General features: G+C 45.3%; 1 long non-coding RNA gene across 2 annotated transcripts in view; it reads left to right on the forward strand.

Annotated features, from left to right (window-relative positions):
• LOC130371329 (uncharacterized) overlaps positions 1–22,594 on the forward strand; it is a 53,540-nt gene that overhangs the window by 8,470 nt on the left and 22,476 nt on the right. The window contains exon 3 of one of the 2 annotated variants that reach the window (XR_008893183.1): positions 3,888–3,950. The exons of the other annotated variant lie outside the window; for it this stretch is intronic. This is a non-coding gene — a long non-coding RNA (uncharacterized LOC130371329). The remainder of the gene's footprint in view (positions 1–3,887; positions 3,951–22,594) is intronic. 2 annotated transcript variants of the gene reach the window in all.

Genomic DNA, 22,594 nt, shown 5'->3' on the forward strand with positions numbered 1-22,594 from the left:
TTCGGTCACCAATATATGCATTCCACGGTCTTGCTGTGCGTGCAATACAATGTAAAGTTCTGTTTTTGATTTCGAACTGGTTTGCTAAAGAGGCTAATGTAGCTAACAATAAACTAAAACAGCCCATTTCATGACACAATCACAAAGACGAACTGGAATGCTATAAGTGCTCCGATACCGGAAATGACGTGCCACTCGGAAGGCTGGTGCCCGAGGCATCTGGATCACATCATAGCCTACAGGGAAAGTAGGCCTTTGCGGTCGCACTTTAGACTTGCACCACCCGCCTTTTTTTGTCGGTGTGTCTGCTTCGGTCATTAACACCAGTCAAATAAACCCTAGCGTTGGCGGGAATGTTTAACCAATCGAGCATGTGGTCCGCAATATGGACCTACAGTTGATTGGTCTTGTGGATTTCTGCTAGTTTACATTGTTTAATTTGTCTCGACTTTGATTGAAAACTTTCCCAAGTAACAAGGAAATTTCATTTTTTTTTACTAATAACATGTCTTCGACAAGCGTCATGGATGGCTAGGCTGCATGATAGTCCATTGTACAACGCCGCTCGATCTTGGGTCAAGAGAGCACTTGTCTCGCGAAGCGTACGCAAGAAGAGTCACGTGACCTCCCACGGGTTATATAGGCTAGTATTAATTGTTTGCTAGGGGGGGAGAAAACAATCTGGCTGAGAGTGAATCATTGGAGGACGTGCCAACAAAGTGGATCAATTAGATGCCTAACTGTTCCGTCAATGTGAGAGTGCTCCATGGATCAAATTGTTTAAGCGAAGAGCCTCATCCGATCCGGGGTGAAAGTATAAATCATGCTATCCGCGACACCCTTTGCTGCGTCGCCATGGAGACACGTGCCTACAGTCCGGTAACTCTGCAGCTCCTGAGTCTTGTTTTTGAGCGGTAGATTTTTCGGTTGTATTTAGTCGTTAAAGAGATGCTGCGGGTCGTTTGTCATCCTCAATGAACTGTTTGGGGCCTGGAGTCGCTCCTGGCAGCTCCCGTCCATGTAAATGCTCCGCGCCATTACACAATAAGTCAATACTATGTGAGGAACTCCATAGGGAGAGGCGGAGATCGGTGTTAAACATCAAGTATTCATACACTAGTCGTACCTGCCTCTTAATTTAACATGCGGTAGAATATCTCTAGGAGAGGAGCATTATTCTTAAGAGAGTAGTGATTTATGACCTTTATTCCTTTGCTGAGGAGAATAAGGCCGTGCTAGTTTTGGCTTTCACACCCAATGTCCCTCGGAGCCTGTCCACTTCATTAAGCAGTTGTAAATCCATTATGTCCATGTTACTTATTTATTTACCTGCGAGATCACATACCCAAAGCAGCTACATTTATTATGTTGTATACAGCTGGTTCATGGCCATGGGGGATACACTGGGGGATATGGAATTGTATTGGCAATATTTGAGTTAGGGTTATTCCTCGGTAGCCAAGCCATTATCTTATCCCTTGTTCCCCGGAGTTCCCCACGAAGGACTCTCGCATGATGAGATTCCCGCCTAAATAAATGGAAAATCCATAGAGAATTACCGAAGCGAGTGGGGCCGGAAATTCCGGATCCTATTCCCACCTCCGCAGATCCCGTTTTTATTACCTTAGGAGGCATAAAACTCTGCTCTCAGCATTAGGCTATCTGTCTCCATGCTTTTTATGAAGACCTTTCAATTAATGCCCCCCACCTCCCCAGGGATCCCAGGGCGTTCACACAGGGAGATTTATTCCAGGGTGATCAATAGACTAGTTCCACGTGTATCGTCGTATCATCAACACTAAATAATTGGTGACTCCATCTCAGCGCCTCGGACCGGATGCCCTAAGTAACTGCATCGACTAGAATCAATTCCTAGTTAATACGGGAAGGAAAGCCACGGTCAATGTGAAATTATGACTATGTGTAACCTTGATATATTTTTAACCACATCTGCCTGTCTACAGCAAGGGAGTTTCCCCGAATATTTCTTCTCATGGTATAATTTGTTATAAATTACATGGCTGGGTTTGTCAACAATTTGAGAACAGCCATGGCCGTAATAAACCATGTAATAAATCAAGACATGCCATTGCGAGCAGATGGCCTACTACACATTGAAAGGTTGAGTAGATGTATCCAATATACAACACCAAAGTGAGGAAGACACTAACTAACTCTATTCCTATGGGGACATGGAAGACTGGAAGAAAATACCAAATAAATCAAGAGTTTGCCATGTACCCCTCTGTTTGACAAACAAATGAAACGCCATATCCCATGCCTTGTTTGTATTTACAATCAACGTCAAAAGCGCAACATGTAGTTTGTGTCGTTGGAAATAAGTTGCATATTAAACACCAGCCTTTACAAGCCAGATTTATCAGGGCATAATGGCGGCGTACCCAACGGGCCAACAGCGGAATATATAGGTAGACTGCCATCTAGTGGCCGAGATAGTGCCATACCATGCTGTCTTTCAAGCCCCTCATAACCCAGGGGCCACGTCTTGTAAGGCTGTACTGTAGTAGGTTCTTGTGAAACGCACAACGTACGTGTGTTGCAGTTGATGTCGACCTAAAGGGTAAATATTTTAACACCAGCTGTGAGTGTGAAAATGTTACAAGCCAAAATAGACCCTGCCCTCAATATGACATAGTGACACAGGCGGCAGTGTCCATTTCATTGATATCAGTATATCAGCCCACCCAGTGAACTGTACTGTACCCGACTGGTAAGCTTATCTAGCCATCATACATATATGTGGACGCTCCTACTTGTGATGACACTATGCGCAGGGATCTTGAAATGGCTTGTTTTCTCTCATCACATTCACACCTGATGGCAAAATATGGGCCAAAAATAGATAAACCATGGAATAAAATATTCCCTTATGTTTATCCAAGAAATAGGCATATTTTCATATTTTCAGACAACACTGGATGTCATAGTAAAATATTATTGCTTGTAATTGGTCTATCAAAATTGCTTCTAATTGCAGTACTTAAATTTGAACACATAAACCACTGACCCTCCACTGACAGTTATCTTAGCTATAGCATTGCCAAGCCCAGATTTGTAAATAATAGCGTATAAGCAAAGAGATTTTAGACGAATCGTATGATAGTCACTATACGAGATTAACCTGAGAATAAAGTTTTGTTTTGTAGCCGACTTTGGTTAGGATTTTGGTCAGATCGAGTTCTCTCATCAGCAAATACAGTAGTTAAATCGCAGGGTTTATCGTTATACTAAAAATGTTAGGCCAACAAAAGTTGTGTTTGAAGTTGAATGTTTGCATTATGTGAGAAGCGTAGGTATATAATTCAGCTTCCCTCATGCAAGAACAGATTTTCTCATATTGAGCATTATTAAACCACCCGTGGTGTGAAGGCAGTAGGCTATAATATATATTTTTACATGCATTTTTATGCTTTATGATAGAGTGAGATAGACAGGGAGGTATGGGGGAGAGAGGGGAGGACCACAGGCAGGAATCAAACCTGGGTCGCTGCGGTCAGGAATGAGCCATGGTACTCGCTCGACTTGGTGAACCGCTGGGGCGCCCCACAGGAGGCCTACTTGACATCAGCAGCAGGGGGCAGCGTTGGCACGTGGCGCTAAACCTAGACGGAGTCATCTATTCTGCTCGAACCCTACGCAGCAGTTTCAGTCAATGCAATCCCGCGGAGAGAGGTTTAAAATGGCTGTTTGTTACAATGCCATTGTCTCATACTTCTGAGTGATCGGGAAGAAATGGCCTCCTCCTTTCGAAAGATCTAACATGTGCCATTTTTCAGTTCCAAATAGGTCTGGTCATATCGACAGCTGAAAGAGACACTTGTGTTTGAGCAATTATTGATGTGTGTACACTTGTTTATTTATTCCAGGGCTATAGCATTGCTTCTGCTTCTGGTGAACTAACAAGAATAAAGTGGTAGCCGTACTTAGAGGTAGGACTGTCCTATATCCTTTCAAATATATATTTATATATGTATATACACAGTACACACATACATTACCTTTGTAGGTTTAAGCTCTATGGAGCATATATATATATATATATATATATATACGTACATTACATGCGTAGGCTCTATGCGCTACTATGTGACAAACTCAGCTGTGTGCCTTTTGTAGATTAATTTTGAATGCTAAGTGGAATGTTTCACAAAAAACTGCAGTTTTTGAGTGGTACTTCGTGACCACCAGTCTATGCTTTGCAAGAAGACCACACACACACACACACACACACACACACACACACACACACACACACACACACACACACACACACACACACACACACACACACACACACACACACACACACACACACACACACACACACACACACACACACAGTCTACCTGTCATCTCTTGCACTTAATAATAATTCATTTATTTTGTATAGCGCTTTTCATTGACCCAAAGACACTTACAGTGAAGGGGGGGACCTCACTAACCACCAGTGTGTAGCACCCACTTGGGTGATGCACGGCAGCCAATCTGTGCCAGAGCGCTCACCACACACCAGCTTGAGGTGGAAAGTGAGGGAATTAATGAGTCAACCACTTATACAGGAAGATTATTAGGGGGCCAGATTGAATTAGCCTGGTTGGGCCAGGACACCGGGGAAACCCCTACTCTTTGGGACAAGTGCCCGGGGATCTTTTAGGACTTCAGTGAGTCGGGACCTCGGTTTTACGTCTCCTCCGAAGGACGGCGCCTTCCACAGCACAGTGTCCCCGTCACTGCACTGGGGTATCGGAATTGATGTTAAGGCCAGAGGGAAGAGGGCCTCCTATTGGCAACCACCTGACACTACTTAAAGCACCTGGTATTCCAAGGTGGTCTACCATCCAAGTACTAACCAGGCCCGTGTCCACGGTGGTGAGGCCGCGGACTTAGCAGTCCTCTGTCTATTATCTGTATGTGTGTGTCACAAGGGGGGCGTCAGTCCTTCACTCAAGTTCGGGAGCAGTAAAATCTGCGGCCAGTTAGCATCGTAAGATGACATAGTATTCAAGTTATGCTCATCAATAAATAAACACTACTTTCCCACCAAGATGTAAATCCTTCGGAAAGGCAATCATTATTGTAATTTGTCTTCTAGTATAAACATGAATATGAGAGTAAATGTTGCATTTTTAAATGTGTTAAATGTAAAAGTGAGGAATAGCTTTCCTATTTTCAACTGTGTTATAACGATGTCAATAACGCACAACTACAGTCCCACCTCGACACTAACAATCTCCACGAACCGTTCCAATCTGGCTTCCGTCCAAAACACAGCACTGAAACAGCCCTAGTCAAAATCACCAACGACCTCCTCCTTGCAGCCGACTCTGGATTACTCACCATTCTCATCCTCCTCGATCTCAGCGCAGCATTCGACACCATCTCCCACCCTCTGCTCCTGGACCGCCTAGCTGGTATTGGGATCACTGGTGCTGCACTCTCCTGGTTTACATCCTACCTCACCGGCCGTCAACAATTTGTTCAACTAAGCAACCACAAGTCTGGGTGTTCAGGTGTCTCACTGGGTGTCCCCCAGGGGTCAGTCTTGGGTCCACTCCTCTTCACCACTTACCTCCTCCCGCTGGGCACACTCCTCCGTCACCATGGGGTTCATTTTCACTGCTACGCTGACGACACACAGGTCTACATCTCCACCAAACCCACCGCTGCCATCCCCCCCACTTCCCTCATCACGTGCCTGGAAGAGATCCGGAGCTGGTTGAGCAGGAACTTCCTGAAACTCAATGGAAACAAGACCGAGGCCCTGCTCATCGGATCCAAATCCACCCTCACTAAATCACAACACACCCCAGCTCCACTCATAATTATCGATGGATTCCCAGTACCCTTCTCCTCCAAAGTCAAGAGCCTCGGCGTCATCCTGGACAACACCCTCTCATTCGCACCCCATATTCACAACATCACCCGGACTGCATTCTTCCACCTCCGCAACATCGCCAGACTCCGCCCATCACTGACCCAATCCAGCACTGAAATCCTAGTTCACTCATTTGTCACATCACGCATAGACTACTGCAACGCCCTCCTCACCGGACTCCCCACCAAACTCATCAACAGACTGCAGATCATTCAGAACTCAGCCGCCCGGATCATCACCCGCACCAAATCATCTGACCACATCACCCCTGTCCTCATTCAACTTCACTGGCTCCCAGTACACTACCGCATCCAATACAAAACCCTACTCCTCACCTACAAAGCTCTCCACAACCTAGCCCCCAGTTATCTCTGCGACCTCCTCCAAGAATACACTCCCTCCCGCTCCCTCCGCTCAACCTCTGCTGGACTACTTTGTATCCCCACATCACGACTCACTTCAATGGGTGCCCGGTCATTCAGCTGTTCAGCACCCAGGCTCTGGAACTCCCTCCCCCCACACATAAAACAGTCAGACACCATTACAACCTTCAAGTCACAACTCAAAACTCACCTGTTCAAACTCGCACACAGCGTCTAACTGATCACTGTTTTGTTTGTTTTTTTGTTTTGTTTTGTCTTGTTTTTGTTTTATTTATTTCTTATTGCTTATGTTTATTTATTTATTTATTTATTTATTTATTTTTTCCACAATGTATTTTTTAAAAAATGTATGATGACTATATGCTCTGTAAGGTGACCTTGGGTGTTTTGAAAGGCGCCTCTAAATTAAATGTATTATTATTATTATTATTAATAACGCTGCATATTTACCTTGGAAGAAAAAAGGATTTGTGGCTAAAGTGTCAGCATCGTTTTGATCAGATTTTTTTGCTGTTGATTATTCATGAAGGAAACAAACCAATCACAATCACCCATTGAACACTGACACCCAATCAAACAGGGAATATTATAAGGCATAGCAAGATAACAGAGCATGGGGGGAACAGGGATGGAGACAGAGGGAAGAGGGTGGGAGAGAGGGAGGCAATGAGAGGGAAGGAAAGAGTGGGGTGGGGAGAAAAAGACAAATAGAGAGAGAGAGAGACAGATGGAGGAGAAGCCCGCTCTTTAATCAGCCAGTTGATAGATGCATTTCTCTCAAAGTTCAATCATTCCTAGATCGTCCCTCAGCTGTGAGTGCGTGGGAGGTCCTCTGCTGACGGCGGTCTCGCTAATATACCATAACAATATAGGGGAACGGCGGCGGCGATGAGTGAGCTACTTGCCATCGTGACGGTAGCGTATTGTACCATCTCTTGTTTTCCTCTACTCTTCCCTCGTCTTTTGTAGCTCGGCATTCCCCCCCCACACTTCCAATTATCCCTGACGCGATAACACACACATAATGTGACACCCAAGGGCAAAGAGCCTCTCTGTCTCGCAGATCTGCTCGTGGCCGGCTCCTCCTCTTCCCTCCACCACCACTGTGTATAGGGGGCCTCTATAATGTCGTTGAAGAAACTCCCAAAGGAGAGGCAACTGGAGCGAATTGGCACAATATGCAGACTTTTAGCGTTTGGAAGGCTGATTTCACAATAGAGCCCTTCTTGCTCATTACCGACCGTTTTAAATGAAGACCACAAAGCATCAAGTGTATGTAGGTAATTTTTAAACTAGCACAGTTCATGTTTGTTAATGGCAATACGTCGTCCTTTGGCTGGGAAACCGTAGCAACGGTAGCCTAAACATATTGGATGTTACATCCGTCATCATGGCCTTGCAATGCATTCCCCTTGGCGCAGTCATAGGCCTGACATTGATTACTTGAGAATTGAACGTATATACCCACTTAACATTCACGAGCAGTAAGTCTGTACACAGTGTGTGTCTCTCTCTCTCTCTCTCTCTCTCTCTCTCTCTCCTCTCTCTCTCTCTCTCTCTCTCTCTCTCTCTCTCTCTCTCTCTCTCTCTCTCTCTCTTGTTTGTCCCCTCGCTCCTGTTCTGGGGTGCGATGTAAAGGGTACATTATTTTTACTTCATTTTCGATAATAGTTGCATGGATTTGCAATTAAACAAAACACATGTTCGCTTTGAAAGACACAAGAAGGATATCTACAAAGAGTTACGCTTTTTTCATAACATTGAATGGGAATGTTAGATGCTACTAGCTTCTAGAAAGTTAACAATAGAGAGTCAATACCGGAAATACTGCTGTGCTGAATTAACAATAATCATCTCTAATGTTCATATTGGTAAGGTTGGAGGTCTTTTACACATACATTTGAATCAGAGAAGCCAAAAGTCAATGGCCAGAATGAAATATGAGAAACTAATTTGGGGCAACACCACAGGCAGTGTCGTCCTCAGCACCCATTTCCTACGCTTTGCAATGGGCCCTTTTCACAGAGAGAAAGCCAGAATCTGACGCCAGAGCACCCCAGTAAGTACCCGGCGTTGAAACAGGCGATATTGGCATACTATGGCCATAGCCTCGCAACCAGGGCCCAGCGCTTCCACGAATGGCGATTTGACATCCGAGGCGCCATGCGGACTCAAATCTCCCAACATGGAAGGGTGATCCGGAGATGACTCACAGACGGCGAAGGACCCAGCCTCCTGGATCGGGTTTTAATAGACAATACTGTCTGTCAGCTCCCGCAAGATGCTCGGAGAACCCTCGCCACCAACCACCCCGACACGATAGACAAGCTGGTCCGGCAACTGGAGAACTGGCAGGTGGTTCAACAGCTGAGTTTTAGCGTCCGGAACCCCTTGCGGCCTGCCGAGACACACAGGGACCGACGAGGACCGAATCCATTGCCACGATCACCCACACCGAGACCGCCGACACTCTCCCAGGAGGAACGGTCAGGGCCGTGTCTCCTGACCACCTGTCGGGCGCATCAGAAGCCCGGGGCCCCAACACTCCCAGTGTGGGTAGGGAATAAGGACACTCAGGCCCTCCTGGATACCGGCAGTATTGTGACCCTCCTGCGCTCCGACCTAGCTGGGGGACGGCGAGGGGAGCCCATAGAGGTTGCCTGTGTGCCCGGGGACACCCGCACGTAATAGAGCTGCCATGTGGTAGTGCGGACCCCCGAGGGATGTTTACGGCATGGGCCGGGATCGTGCCCCACCTCCCCATACCCCTACTAATTGGGATGGACTGCCCCATATTCCACAGACTGTGGAACCCCGAACCGGGTTACCAACAACTGCGGGACCCGCCATGACGGCACGGTCAAACAGGCAGACCCGCTTATGGGGCTCGGGTGGTCCACTCAACCCCAGCAGAATCGTCTGCAGAGGACGACAGACCCGAGGGAGATGGCCCAACCCCACCGGGTACCCCAGCCCACTTGACGGGAGGAACCCCCCGGGCGGGGCGAACAGGGCCACCCCTCGACACTCGATACCCTGACGGCTACCGAGCAGACCGGCCCACCAGGAGAAGCCGAGAGCCGAGAGTTTTCCGATTTTTTCCCGACGGGGGGGGAGGAACGGATCGACCCAGACAGTTTGCCAGCAGCCAGCTGCAGGATTTCGTCTTGAAGCAAGCATGGAGTCACGTCCCCGCCCACGACGGCCAAGCGAGGGAGTCGGTGAGTAGCTTGCCACACCCTCACTTCAGCACCAGGGGGGGTCTGCTGTATCGGGTAGTAGAGAGGGGGGGGGGGGGGGGGGGGGGAAGGGTTGGTGACAGAGCAATTGGTGGTATCCCAACCTTATATCAGCAAGGTACTGTTTGTGGCACACTCCCATCTGTTAGGGGCCCACTTAGGCATGGACAGGATTTTAGACCGTTTTCTTTGGCCCGGGGTGAATAAAGTCGTGGTTCAGTACTGTCAGACATGCCCCGACTGCCAGCGTACTGCCCCGAGACCCTCAGTTCGGAACCCTCAGTTCGGAACCCCGCCCGACGCGACATACCGGTCGTACCTGTGGGAGAAGACCTCAGGCCAGCCCAGAAGCAAGACCTCAAGGAAGTCATCCTACAGCACCAGGATGTCTTTTCAGAAGTACGCAGGAGGACTACAGTCGCACAACACAACATCAACACAGCGGCAGGCGTCAAGGTGCGCGTTCCCCCCATAACGGGCCCCGGATGCCCGTAGGAACGCCATCCGGGTGGAGGTTGCCAGAAGCTCTGAGTCATCGAGGAGTCACGCAGTGCTTGGTCTAGCCCTGTCGTCCTGGTCCCCAAACCCGATGGGACTTTTAGATTATGCAATGACTTCCGGAGACTCAATGAGGTCTCGGGCTTTGACGCCTACCCCATGCCCCGGGTCAACGAACTGATGGAGCGGGTCAGTCCCGCCTGCTACCTCACCACCCTGGACCTCACCAAGGGGTACTGGAAGGTGCCGCTCACCAGAACCGCTCGGGAGACGGGCCGACAAGTGGATCTATTTGACCTTTCCCCAGCGTTTCTCGAGGGAGCCCCCACACACGGACCACGTTCGCCGACGAGGAACGCCCTGCCAGCACAGCGTGCCAGACGGGAGCGACCTCCCTCTGCAGGGACAAGACCGGCCCAGCCGGAGAGACAATCGCATTGACTTTACCATGGCTCACGGAGCCATTAGTAGTAATTTTCGTTTATCCCGCGTTGGGCACCGACCCACGTGTTTTCTGTTATTCCTTGAATAAATGCCTCTTTTGGCTTTCAACGGACCTGGGCGTTTGGTAATTCCTGAGTAATAGAGACATTCCTGGGGCCGGGTCGCCACAGTTTGTCATCCGATGGCACTTCTGTGAAAAAAGTCTTTGCCAAAACAATCACAATTTTCAGGAGCATATCTGAACAGATTCGAGGTTGAATCCATCCAATTTCCGTCTTACTTCTCACCAATTACACAAAATCCGGGTAAGTCTATTTCTGTATTCCTTTTTTCACATTAACAGTCTCCAAGGGCATCACAGCCACACATTATACGATATACCCATTAACTCCAAGACCTCTAAAGGGCAAGGAAAAACTCCCCAAACCCAGCAGGTAGAACCCTCCAGACAAAGCCCATCACAGGGATCGGCTGGGAGTGGGCCAACACGAAATAACAGCAACATATCAACATTAATTGAGCTAAAATGTCAATCATCAAATTAACCAAGCAAGCACAAAGGAAAAATATCAAAGTTTCTGATAATATCATAATAGTAATAAAACAATGATGTCAAGTTGCACAACATAATTATAATAATAGAGCCCTAGATTTTGGTTTACGGCTTCTATATTTATGGCGTCGCGAGCAAGAGTGACTGAGAAGAGTGAAGTTCTCTAGATGAGTTGCCTCTTCTATTGATCCAAATCCAATACTAATTCATTCATCCCCTTGGAGGGGACTTGTGTTTGTTTGATTACGTTGTGATGAATAGATGATTGTGGCTACTTGCACCTTAGTGTGATTTGGTCACTACACCTTATGACTGGACGCCCTGCTGAACGACACCTAGCTTAATAACTATTGTGTCGGCTCATTATCACACCACTTCAATCCTGACTGTCCCTGGTAGGAGATATCCCTCTTGTAGCGTTGTCTTTCAAATTTTCTTCATAACACTTGGTAAGCCTATCGAAGCGATGAGCGTGACTCCAAAAATGACATGTCTCTGGAATTAGCTTGAACTTTTACTTGTCAAAAGGGAACAATACAAACAAAGGCATGAAATCGATACAAGGTTAAAAAATCTGTTGCTTCGTAGGCTTTTAGCAACATTTTCTCACGCATGATATCACTACTTTTGATGTCATGACTCTATGGAAGCCTTATGGGTCCATGTTAATATGCAATCTTAATAATAATCACTATATAATACAAAACAATAACTCAAATGCAACTAGACATTGACTTAATATGTCTCTTACACCTCTTCTTCTGTTCCTTCTCAGGTTTCTGCCTTGATATTTCAGTTCTATTTTTCCATGGCCTTCAAAGGACTCGCGGTGGGGAGGATGTCCTATAACGTGGCCTGTGAAGCCGTTGGAGACTGTAACTATGATTAAGGGCTGGACAAATAGATTTAACTGGACGCTAGCCCGGTTTGAGTTGTTCTTCCCCTTGAAACTCCAGAGAGGATGATACAGAGGGCAAGCGGAGTCAATCCATGACTAACTAAGATATAAGATATATATATATATATATATATATATATATATATATATATATATATACTTGAGCTAGTTTGGCTCTGACACACAGTGCCACCAGGCCTTATTAGCCCTATGGCACGTAACGTACCCTCAGAGCACTGCCATTAGCAATGCCAACAAACGTTCAGAACACCTCTTCCGAAGCCCCCTCACACACCAGCGAACTAAACCAAAGCTTCTACTAATTCACTGCTCCATGCCTAATTGTGTTCGTAGTTTGTGTAGCAGCGTTCCACTATTGGTTTGGTGAGGGGGAAACGAGGTGTGATGCGATACTTGGTGGTGCCGACTCACAAAGACATTCATTTCTCCCAAAACGGTGAGCATGCCGAGGGAGACAGAAGTTCTGGGCCGATGTTTAATTGGGAAAGGAATTTAACTATGTGACAATTCACAACAAACAAACAACAATCAACAACAGCAAATTAACTTACAATTAAAATGGCGCGAAGTGTTTTCACTCTGGTGCCAAAGACATTGTTAATGAGGCTCGCTTTAATGACTATCTACCTTTCGTCGGTCCACTTCAGCCGACTTTTTCCTTGTTCACTGCCAGCCTCAGGGGTATAAATATAGACTCCTGGTAATTGGGTGCAGCGCTGTTACGTTGATTCGATTGGTCGTCTCCCATCCCAGTCATTCAATAGGTCAAAGCTCCGACCACGCCCACTTTTAGTCCAGCTATTCAGCTTAAATGATCCTTAGGAGGCCTAGAAGAAAAACCCTCTTGTTGTATCACAATGCTAGTTTAATAAAGCCTACGTATTAAACCATGACGCGATATGGCTGGATTTAATCTAAACACAATCTGTAAAATAAGTGTTTACTGAAGTACATTTATACAAAATAGGCTATTATGATTTTGGTTAAGGAACCCAAAACCCTCTCTCATTGTTTAATTCATTCTGACTGTGCTTGTAAAACATGATTGCATTTTATATCACAAATATGAACAAGCAATTTTTTCGATTTCAAAATAGACATATTATTTAGCTTGAGCTATCTCAAAAAAAAGAAGAAAACACACACACACACACACACACACACACACACACACACACACACACACATTCACAAGCCTCCCGTTGGGAACAGACAGTCCTGAGCTAGCTTACAGCATCAGGGACAGCATCTCGATGAATTGATGTGCTTTCACACACAAGATAAGGCCAACATTATGGATGTACTACAACGCCTGAATCATTTCAGTGGGAGTGATAAAATACGCTTCACCATCTCGGATTACAAGGCGAAACCTCTCACAGACGTCCTAATGGACACATCCGTCTGGCCGACTAGGATCTCCTTTCGTCCATTCCCTCCCCTGCTCGGCTACGAGTACAAAACGGCAAAACCAGATCACAGGTGTTGTGCACTTGCTGACGCGATGCGTCGGATAACACAAAGACTCCAATGAGAAACGACCTTTTCCGGTTTTTTTGCGTAATCGATGGCTTGTTTTATTTTTATCCTCAGAGTAAGTTCTTTGAAATGGTTTTGGTGTGTAATGGATTCAGTATGGATTAATGGAAGTAGTTTGCAGTTTCCTGCAAATGACTGAGCAGCTTACTTGTGGCTATGCTAACGGCCTCCCAGCCCAATGTGATGGAAAGGAAATATCACCTTGAAATGATTAAATATTTCGGACAATCTATGTATTCCAGCTATAAACAAATCTTATTGGGCCGGAGAGTGTAGAGGGATTGACCTCAAAGCCTAACGGTCTTGGGTCTGATCCCCAGAGTCGACCTGTAGGCATCCTCAAGCTTGATTTGTAAATTGCTATGGATAGAAGCATCCGTTATAGACTTAAAGGAGACATATTATGGTGTTTTCCCAACAAGTAAACAGTATTTGAGTTCCAGAAAACATGTTTTTGAAGCTGTTTGCTGGAAATAGCTTTTAGGAAAAAAAATATTGTCTACCGCTATTCCCCTCCGCTTCAGTCCCTTCAGAATGCACTGTTTCTGGTGTCTGTAGCTATGATGCAAATGAGCTGCTGCCCATTGACCAATGAGCTGTCCGACTGAACCACAGCATGGAGGAGAAGGGATTGTTGCCGTTTGCTGACTCCTGGAGCTCTATATCTATATAATATAATATAACAAAATAATATTATGTACGGGTATTTATACAATATATCTAATATCACGGCCAAAAGCTATGTGTGCCTCGGATGATATTATGAATAAGAAAAACTGTGTCTGACGTCTCTGGTACTTCCACAAGTAAAGACTCGTAGTGGGGGATATTTCGGCCATGGTTGAGAAGAATTGGGGGGAAGGAACTTTGGCATTGACTCTCTGAAGTCCATGAACCGCGACATGGAGAAGAAAGGGATTTTACGGGGTGAGCTTGGCGCCAGAGAAAGGGATTGTACTCCCGGAGCTTAGCTGCAGGGCTAGCGCCGAGTTCCCCCGCCGGAGCTGCTCGTCCGCTGGTCCACAAAATCTTAGCGATGCTCTGATTTGAGGGGAGTGGGGAAGTGGGAGGTAATATTCAAATGTGCCCCCTTCCTACGTAGAAGGGGGCGCCAAAACTAACTCGCTCGTTTGGTAGCTGGAGGCGGGCTGCTTCCAGAAATGCGTATCTCACTCGAAAAATTATGTACCGACTTTTTTCAAAGTTTGTATGCGTGAGGGAGCACCAGAGCAACAACACCCCAAATCCCAGGAAAAGTGCTGTTTTCATAATATGTCCCCTTTAATATAAATAACCGAAATGTAAGGAGTGTGTGTAGTGTATATACTCAAAATACAGGATATAAACATCTTTAAACTCATTAATTTTGAACCTGGTTGCGATTAAAAAAACATAAAGATGAGCAACATAAAAAAAATATATATATTTGCATTAAACATAAAAATGCAAACCTTTTAACCATTTACTTTAGAATCTTCATACAAGGCTGAAATATACTGACATAATGGTTCAGTTTAGTGTGTGCAGCAGTGTTTTCAATAGTGCTGTCAAGCGATTAAAATATTCAATCGCGATTAATCACATTACTGTCATAGTTAACTCGCCGATTAACCGCACATTTTTTCTTCTACATATACCTTGAACTTTCGAACAATACCCTTGCCCAGCAAAGATGGGAAATACTATGACATTTATTATTTAAACCAGTATGAGTATTCCTATACATTACCAGGCTATCGAATAGCGCACGCACGCACGCACGCACGCACGCACGCACGCACGCACGCACGCACGCACGCACGCACGCACGCACGCCACGCACGCACGCACGCACGCACGCACGCACGCACGCACGCACACACACACACACACACACACCACACACACACACACCACACACACACACACACACACACACACACACACACACACACACACACACACGCACACGGTGGCGGAGTAGTAATCGGGAGTCGGGAGAATCCCCGTTGGGCCGTTAACGTTTCGGGGCTGTCGGGCTGATTACTGCGGGATAACAATATTGCGTTTAGAAAAGTTCCTTGCAGCGCCATCCGGCAGCCTGAGCTGTGCGCCCGCAACCTCTCACTCACTCAACAAACTGTCAATGTCGCAACCAAGTCGATTTTGTCTAGAGGGGAGTAACTGAGTGGCCCCTCCCAAAATGGTTACAGCCCAGGTGGGCCTTAAACTGCGATTGGTCAGAAAGACGTAACAGCTAATGACAACATTGCACTCTTGTGCAGCAGGCTCGAACAGAGTGACACACACACACTTTTAAGGAGTTTTTCACCCGCTCCATATCCTTGCTTGCCCCAACAATTTTGTGCGGCGTGCTTGTTGATTTTCTTCCGTTGTAGCTAGATCCGGTATGGTGTTGTAGTTTTTCTAACGTGACTAGTTGTTGCTAGACAGCAGGTGAAAAAACTACAACGTTTGCCAAGCCAGAAGAGAGTTAATCGCGTGATAAAAAAATTAACGCTGTTAAAATTGGTTTGCATTAACGCCGTTAATAATGCGTTAAACTGACAGCACTAGTTATCAATAATGGAATGTCTTCATAAACGATCATGAATTATACTTCTATTAACTGGCATTCAGTGTACATTTCCGTAAGACGTTTCCCTCAAACCCAAGGAAATTATACCATGTCACTGCAATGCTGTGTATTGTGTATGATGGAATGAAGAAAGGAATGTGATGATTATAACTGGCGTGGCCAACACCCTCCTCACCCAGATAGTAAAGATGTGGAAGATTCTTGTTCAAATAATACTCCATTCCTTTCCTTCCCGACTTTTGAAAATGTTATCTTTTCATATATTCGTAGAGCGCAGACAGATTGAACCCTAGCTGGAAACTATGTGTTTGTGTGTGAGAGGGAGAGGGACTGGCACTGAATAGCAGATGTTAGCCCTTTGCTACCATCCCTGGCAATATGTGTGTACGGATGCTAATTACATTAAGTGCAGAGCTCTGCCAAGCGACCGTCCCGTGTTCGCTTCACCAGTTCATTCTGGACCCAAACCTTGCTTGCAGCCATTCGGCCAATTTTCATATTTTTTATGCAGATTTCATATTTATTCTGTATGTATGGAGGTATTCACCCGTGCAGTAGCCAGTTTTCCCAGCACTCTGTGTATGTATAAAAATATTTACGCATAGACATAATGTACCTGCATTTAAGAAAAGGAAAAAGCACCTAAATATATAAAATACATGTATGTTTTCTTTTTGCTTCAATGCTGGTTAATTGACTAAGAGTACAGCTTCATGCAGGTGATGTTTCCATGGCTTAATTGGACCATACACATCATAGGTAGGATATTTTTGTGCAACATCAGTGGTCCACTAATTATGGGTCTGCTAATTTCATGTTTCAGAGCACAGGCAGCAGACTACACCAGTGAAGATCAGTACTTTTTACGGTCCCCAATCACTTCCCGCATAAAGCCTTTTCCTGAAACCCTGAAATGTTTCACACTGAACCCGCCGCCACTTGCGTCAATCATAAACAGCAACGTGAAACGCTGCTGGTAAGGCAATAATGGCCCTTGAACTGAGAAATAGAGCTAGTAATTGTGCTATGACTGAATCTGAAGAGTCAGTGTCATGCTGGTCATGCTAGAAGTGTGTACTAGAAGTGTAACAGGGCCACAGTGATAGTATCTCTCAGTTGTGTCCCTCTGCACCGAGACACAGACACACGGAGCAGCTCAGCCGTGTGAGTGTGCTGTTCTCAACAGGGCCTCAGCCATGGAGGCCACTCAGTTGGAATGAATGGGAAAAAGATGAAGTGGTATTTCATTCATGAACCAAACTGTATGTTTTCTGTGTGCGGGGAGTGTATGTTAGGCTGTGTGGCATCTGCATGTTAACAGTACTTTGTCAGTGTTTTTATTCTACTCAAATGATTTCAACAGTGTTGGCCTCAACCAGCTATAAGCTGATCCACGATGGAATAGAATTTGCCTCGTCATATTTAAGGGTTTCCTGATATAGTTGTATGACCTCAGCTGAAAGGGCTTCTCTGGTTGGATGAGGATCTGAGTGCCCAAACCCAGAGTCGCAGTGGCGGCGGGGGACGTCTGCCTGCATCTACTTATGTATTATTTATTGTTATTGATGGAGGAACCTGTGGGTATATTTTATTCATACGTCCTGCACTATTGTAAATAACTTATTTCTGTTTGCATGGGGGGAGGATGCGTGTGTCTGTAATTTGTGTCTGTGTGTGTGTGTGTGTTTCTGTGTGTGATCTATGTATTTTCGTATATTTGTCCGTGTGTGCGGCTGTATTTAACGTATGTGTTTTTCGTTCTGTACTCGTGTGCGTGGCTGGGGTGTGTGTACTGTCTGCAACATCTGCTTATTACAAGTATTTTTCAGTGTTTCCTCTTTCACCACCCTTTGGGGACTATGTGTAGTATTCAATGCAGTATACGATCTTATAAACAAGGGAGCAAGTGAAAGTTCTGATATGGCGACATGTTGGACAAATAAAGCTTTTGAACTTTGAACTTGAACCCCCATCCCCCACACCAACCACTACAAGCCCCCACTTCCCCTGGGTTTAAACCCTGATACCTGCAGCCTAGAGCAGGATACAACAACGGCGTTGTTCAGTCCGAAAAACCCAAACAGGAAGGAGAGCCATGTCCCTCAGCAGCCATCAAGCGCTACCTTATGACCCAGATCTCAATTCCCTGTGAGTCGCGTCGCATAAATGTGGTGAATCAGCTGATTCTCATCTGGGGGTAAGTGTGAAATATATGATAATATATGTAGATTGTTATGACTCAAAAGAGGTAACAGCACAAACAGAAAGGAAGCCTCAGCCTCTTCCATTTAGAACACCTCAGCATCGACGACTATTAACGATGCCTAACGATAAGTGTAACACCAGTTCAAAGGAAAACATTTGTGGTTTGGTGTCAATGCCGGGGTACTTAGGCTGTGCTAATAGGGGCTGTTGGGTACATAAAATCCTATAAAATAAGCCAAATCCCAATGCTGGCTACAACATGCACTTCATTGACGTGTGTGTGTGTGTGTGTGTGTGTGTGTGTGTGTGTGTGTGTGTGTGTGTGTGTGTGTGTGTGTGTGTGTGTGTGTGTGTGTGTGTGTGTGTGTGTGTGTGTGTGTGTGTGTGTGTGTGTCGCTTTGGTGGAAGGAAGAGTTATCGTCGTTTATTGAGAGGTTGTTATTATTTTCAAATCCGAAATGGATCATTCCCACTTTAGCTCATCAATAACTAAATGTTTCAGTGCTGGCTAGGTGATCGGCCCGAGCTCGTGGCGTCGGAGGGTTGGTGGGGGGGCTGGCAGGTGGTGGGATGATTCCGGGCCGATACATGCTCAGCAGACCTTGGAGTAATGCCCTGGAGGTTAATTGCCCCCGATAATCTGAGCAGAAGTGGTAAGACGCCAACGTGGCTGCACACATGTACGGCCTGGGGAGCAAATTAACATTTGCAAATGAAAAAGGAGTCATCACTGTCCCAGAACTTAAGATAAAGAATTTAAGATAAACAGTAGTAGAAATAATAGAGATAAAAAGTGTTATAATAACTGTAAAAACCGAGTCGCGTGTGTGTGTGTGTGCGTGTGCGCGCGAGTGTGTGCTTGCACATTTGTGTTTACAAGCATGGAGTGGAAAAATCAAGCAGACAGTTTGCCGTGGTGTCAATCATCTGATGTGACAACAACATTAGCATCATTGAAGAGCTTTTTTCCCTTTCTAAAATATTATTCTAAGATGTTGACAGTCGATACCTCCTTCATAATATATATATATAGAGTGTGTGTGTGTGCGTGTTTGTGTGCGTGTGTGTGCGTGTGTGTGTGTGTGTGTGTGTGTGTGTGTGTGTGTGTGTGTGTGTGTGTGTGTGTGTGTGTGTGTGTGTGTGTGTGTGTGTGTGTGTGTGTGTGTGTGTGTGTGTGTGTGTTTCACACACACACATTTACTCAAGCTCCATATTTACCCAAGTCTCAATTGTATTCCCAGCCTGTTATTTCATGCTGGTTAACCAAACCTCTGAAAACCAGGCCTCTTGAGAATCTGCATTTTGCATTTGTGGCCAAGCAGGAAGTGAAAAGGCCCATTACTATGTGTGATGTTGATCAGCCATTACACACAAGCCATTTAAAAACACACATGGGGGTGCTGTCCACCCCAGATGTATATATGATGGATGGATCAGCCAACCAGTCTTCCCAGTGGACTGTATCCATCTGAGTGGGCACTCCCAGATGTGATGTCACTAAAGGGGTCGATTTTGAAACGGCTTGTAATGGCTAATGGGTAATCAGCAGCACACTTGGTGGTCAGAAGGGGCCATTTTAATGATCCAGAGGGAAACACATGCATCGTTTTAGAAGACCTATGGCTAAAAAATGTTTTGCATTAATATTGCTGATTCCACACTAAGTGACGTAACCACAAGAGTGTGGAGTATTGATCTCCAGATGATAGCATTAACATACATCAATCAATGTGTTTCCTTGCGGTAAATCCTCTTGCCGTTATCAATTTACTGTAGTGGGGTAAAGGGAGGACCTCCAGGAAGCCAGGCAGGCAGGCCGGCAAAATGATGGATGGATCGTATGCCTCTGGTAGTTGTGGGCGATGAGGTCCACATGTTGTGAACAGACCTGTATTCACCATGGAGAAAGGCTTCTAATGCTAAATATTAAGTTCCAACCCATGTTGAAGACCAAACTATGACTGCAGAGTGTACGACAGAGAACGGGAAAATACGGTTAATAATAAACCATTTGTTACTTCATTCGTTTTTTACATTTTGGTCTTGATATTTCGTGTGTCTTCAGTGACCAAACCGGAACTCTTTATTTTTCGAATGTGTTCGATTCATTATGGAAACGACCCCTGTACTAACTTTCCTTCCATATACATAACCAGTTCCCCTATTCCTGATTTACCACCTTCTTCTAGTCATCTCTCAGTCTGTGTCTGTGTGATCAACTGGGCACCCAGTTTAGACCTTGAGAACCCCCTTTTTGTTTGTCCTTTTTTGCTTTAACTCGCACCTTAATCCTTTGATGTTTTTTCCTACAATGTGGTATTTCCCAAGAAACCATGTAGTTCATTAAGGATGCCTGGTAGATACTGTCAGTGCTGTCATGTCATGCTCCATCATACCAAGTGCTTTACCTTACAAGAAGTGACACCACCCAAAGCATGGCATGTTCCAGACAGAATCTCCCCTCGAAAACCATCGCTCCGGTAACATTAGTGTTGCAGAGAATTGATAGAAAATAATAGAAAAGGGTTGCAACAACCAGAGCTGAAACTTCACACTAAAATATTGAAAGGAAGACATTGAATTTGTCCTTGTGAGTGAACATAAAATATAACCATCCGGTCCAAAAGAAAAAAATATTTATTTATTTGTGGAAGACCAATGGCTCAAACGATGTGCGTGTGTGTTCTTTGGAAGAAGCACGTAATCGTTTTATATCCTTGCCTTGTGTACTCGTAATGCAGTAATGTGACGTTTGGGACAGTGACAAGGGTACCATAGTGTTTAATAAAGTAATGTTAATGTCCTGCTGTCATGTACATCCCTGGCCTTTGGGGTCGCTCCCGACATTCTCCGGCTTGCTTTGTCAAATTATGTGTATGTGTATGTGTATATATGTATATATATATATATATATATATATATATATATATATATATATATATATATATACTTCCCTTCCAACAGCAATCTGACAACTGTTGGTGTTCACAGCAAATGTGCTCATAGGCGTGTGAACTGCCTTTGAGAAAGTCAACGGGGTGTTTGTTTGTGTTATTGCACACGGGGGTCGTCAATGAGTTGGGTTTGTGTTGGCTTGATGTCGTTTTTTTCAGTATTTTTCTTCAGAATTCCATCTTTAGTTTCTTCTTTCTTTTCTTTCTTTCTTTTCCCTCTTGCTTCCGCACCTTAACCAATCACCGTGCGGATAACGATTCCGCAAGCCATGTTTCTCTCTGTTGTGGATTTCAGAGGGGATATCGGTTTTCCGTTGTTTTTCTGTTTTCTAGCAAATAAGTCCTGTCTTCAAGACGTCGAGTGGCTCAGTGAGAATTCAGAACCGTGATTGAGTAGCACTCAAGCCCTCGACACCAGGCCCTGCGTCACAGGGAGATTTTGGAGAGCAGGGATGCAGTGGCTGGAAACAGACATCCCCTTTACTAGCTCTGCAGGCTTTGTAGTCGTCTTGCGTCTGGTCTTTGAGTTCACCACCTGTGTGTTTTCCCATTAAGGTTATTCTGCTGGCGCTGGGGAGATGACGTTAGTGTTGTTGTCTCTCTGGTGAACTGAAGTGGAAAGCAGCAGTGTTTGACCGCAGTTATTTGCAGTTTGCTGATATGTTGCAGCTGCAGCTCCCGATAGCTGCAGACTATTACAAATGATGGTGGCCAACGGGAAGATCCATCCGATTGATTCAATATTTAATAAGCCAAGACATTGTTTTGTACTTTATTGATCCTAGATGAAAAATTAAGTTATAGCGATCGACTTTTTGTTGCTAACATTTCTGCAAACGCTGTATCGCCCTAAATATGCATGTTCTTTGCCTCTGTGAATGTCCTTGAATGACAAACCAAGGGACCACTGCCTTACAAAAGAAAAAGCCTCCTAGGCCACATCAGCCAGTACCTACGCACTTTACTCCACTGGTGTAGAATGAACGCAGTATCAGGACAACATATATTCCCCGCCGCGGTGTGCAGATCCAATCTGCAGGCAACTGATTGGGCAATTTACTACACAATTGAACACAATGGGGACATCTTTTGGAGGAATACTAATGTGAACGAGAAGGCCCAGGGGTCAAGCTGTGTTGGGGGTGGGGGAGAGGGTTTCGGGCTTGGAGGTGGGGGCTGCATATATGTGTGTGATTTAGTTGATGGTACTTTGTGTGGCAGTGATGGGAATTTGAGGAGCTAATTACCTTTAACCCTGTTTTGAGCCGCTGAGGGACTATGTTGCCACCTATGCAGCAGCTATCACAGTGGAACAGCCTTTTTGTGTTTAGAGTTGCATTTATTTTTTTGATTCACAATTTCTAACACATTCCAAAATGTTATTAC

The sequence above is a fragment of the Gadus chalcogrammus genome, chromosome 18 (assembly GCF_026213295.1).
Source record: "Gadus chalcogrammus isolate NIFS_2021 chromosome 18, NIFS_Gcha_1.0, whole genome shotgun sequence".
Taxonomy (NCBI): Eukaryota; Metazoa; Chordata; class Actinopteri; order Gadiformes; family Gadidae; genus Gadus; species Gadus chalcogrammus.